Source organism: Chaetura pelagica, unplaced genomic scaffold (genome assembly GCF_000747805.2).
Source record: "Chaetura pelagica isolate M959 unplaced genomic scaffold, ChaPel_1.0 scaffold743, whole genome shotgun sequence".
Taxonomy (NCBI): Eukaryota; Metazoa; Chordata; class Aves; order Apodiformes; family Apodidae; genus Chaetura; species Chaetura pelagica.
In genome coordinates, this window is record NW_009952703.1 from 221,496 (window position 1) to 224,345 (window position 2,850).

Below are 2,850 nucleotides of genomic sequence, written 5' to 3' on the forward strand. Positions count from 1 at the left end.
GTGCTATCCAGCCACAACAGAGACATGGATGTCAGGGCTGCAGATGGGTTGCCCTGGGCACGTGTGCCCCACAGACACCAGCCCCCAAGGGAGCCACAGGCTGGAAAAGCAGCCCCAGACATCACCAGCATATGGGATTTTTCCAGATATTTCCCCCTTGATCTCTTTCCAGTCCTGATCTCAGATCCACCCAGCACCTTTTGCTGACTGCTGGTGTCTTGAAGAACCAGCTCAGGAAACCTCCTGGTGCCATTTTCCCTCTCTCCCCCTGATACCAAGCAGAGCAGCCAGGGTGGAGGGAGGCAGGTCCTGGGGCGTGTGGAGCCAGGCAGGAGGCAGAGATCTCCACAGGGAGACCCAGGAAATTAACTGTCGCACGGCCTTTTGCCTCGGTTTTAATTTATCTGCCTTTTTATGGAGGCCTTTGTTTTATTGCCTGCAGAGAGTTTGGCCGGAGCTGGAGCTCTCTGAGCAGCAGGCATCACTGCAATTCCCGAAACAACCATGACTCAAGGAGCATCTCACCATCTCAGGCTCTTATTTATTTATACAGGCCCTGACACTTGGATATTACAACCTTTTATTTATATTTTGGGGAAGTACTTTTTTATTATTGTTCTCCCCACTGAATGGAGGGTTTGGTGCATTAACATCCAGGCTCTTCCCGTGAGGACAGAGCTGGGATGTGGGACAGTGCTGGGCCAGGGGGCTCCCTGCTCTCCCTCTGATTTATCAGGGATTTCAAGCCCCTTTCTTGCTCTCCTGGCAGCTCCAGTAAAGCAACAGGGAGACCCATCCAGAGCAGCCACACGCCAAGGCTGCGTAACCACCCTGCTTGGATTAGATTAGATTTGAAAACCGTGATGCGTGCAGAGCCGGCGCCAGCGAGCACAGCAGGAAAACCAGATAGGAATACAATTTCTTTCCCCCCTCCTCACCAATAAAACTGTCGGCTCGGATCTGCTTGCAAGAACTGGCTGAACTATTGTGAAGGATGTCGGAAAAAATTGGAACCTGCTTATGGGTAACTCGTGATGGGCAGGAAACATGAAAAGGCTTTGGGATCAGTGTCCACACGGAATAACGCCAGCTACCCGGGAATTAGTGGCACTTGGGCAGCATCCTCAGCATCCTGGGAGGGCAGGAGTTGGAATAGCCCTGGTGACCCCCTCCACGGCACAAGAAGAGACACCAGCAGCAGGGAAATCACTTGCAAAGCTCTCTCAGCATTACAAACTGTTTCAATTACAGAAGTGTAAACAGAGCCCCAGCAAGAAGGATAAGGTGGCTGTGGGAGCTGTCGTGGCTGATGCACAGCAGAGGGCCCAGCCCAGGGACATGCTTGATGGCTACAGAGCTGCAGGGGGGTTTGGCTGAGCCCCCAGGACCCCCAGCCAGCCAGGCTGTGAGTGGCCTCTGTGCCTGGGGCAGCAGCTCCAGCACCCAGCTGGGAAGCGCTTCAGCAGCACCGGGCAGAGGAGCTTTGAAAGATTAATGGAGTTTAAATGGAAACGTTTGGAGAGGAGATAAGGCTCGTCTGATATGAAATCATATGGAACAGCAAGAGCCAGGGAGGCCCCAGCTCCATAATGAAGTCCACTTAGCACATTACTCACCATAATGTGCTTTTTATTAAAGTTCTGTGCTGCAGATGCTGGGTCTGCAGCCAGTAACCAGGGGTGGGATGGCCCAGGGACCTGGAGCACTTGGTCCCTCCACCCTGAGCTCTGCCACCAAAATCAGCCAGGACAGGGCACACCAGCCCTGCACAATCCCACAAAGGGACCTTTGCTTTCCCATCCCTTGAGTGAGCCAGGGATGGGGATCCAGCATCACAGGTCCCCATGGCTGGGGCTGGGCTGCCCAGGCCTGTAGGGATGGGGTGGAGAGGAGGCGGAGGTGGGGAATAATACAGAGGAAAAAAAACTCCTTTTTAATCATCAATTTTTCTGCATTAGGATGTGACATGTTAATCCACTGTGAAGCAACTAATCTGGGGGATAAAGGGCTGGATAACATGAGCTGCACCGGGCTTGGCCGGTGGAGCGCGGGGAGCCAAGGTGGCAGCATCTGATAAAGGGTGGCAGGATTAGTCCCAGCAGAGATCCCAGCTCCCTGGGCAATCCCACCTTGCTTGGCTGCCCCAGCTCTGCCTCTCACCAGAGTCAGGGAGGGAATGTGCAGCCACGGAGCCATCCCAAAGCAGCTCACCCTGCCCAGAGCAGCGATGGGGGCACCACTGCAGGTGCAACCAGCAGCATCTCGGCAGCTCTGGGAGCTGCAAAGCACATCTGGGCTCCCAGGCACCTTGCAAACCTGATTCTTCTCCCCTCCAATGCCCTGCACCCCACCGTGTCACGGCAGGACAGCCTGGCTGTGGGCTGCTCATCAAATACCCAGCCCTAAATGCTGGTCCAGTCACACCCCATCTCATCCTTCCCCACCGGTCGGTTCCGATGTCCGGGCTCCCCCCCAGGGTCGGTACCGCGGGTTCGGCCGCTCCCGGGCAGCACCCGTTACAAAACACCTCCCGTCCCCGGGGCACTTTCTTGCGACAGCCTCCCCGGGGCTGGGCTGCTGCTCGCAGGCCTGGGATAACAGAGCTTGCAATGTTGTTTTCTCCTCGCCTCCTCGGGGATTGGTTTATCTCTATGAATAACTCCATCCCGGCTTTGATCTCCTGTGCCATTAAAGCGTGACAGGCTGTGAAATGCTCTGTGGCTGCCGTCAAATCCCCCTCCCGCTCCTCCCTTCTGCTGCCTCCGTGCTCCCCCGCTCCGGGGAACCTCCTTTCCCAGGCCCGTGACAAGCTGCACAAGCAGCCAGCGGGGCCGAACCGCCCCAGGACAC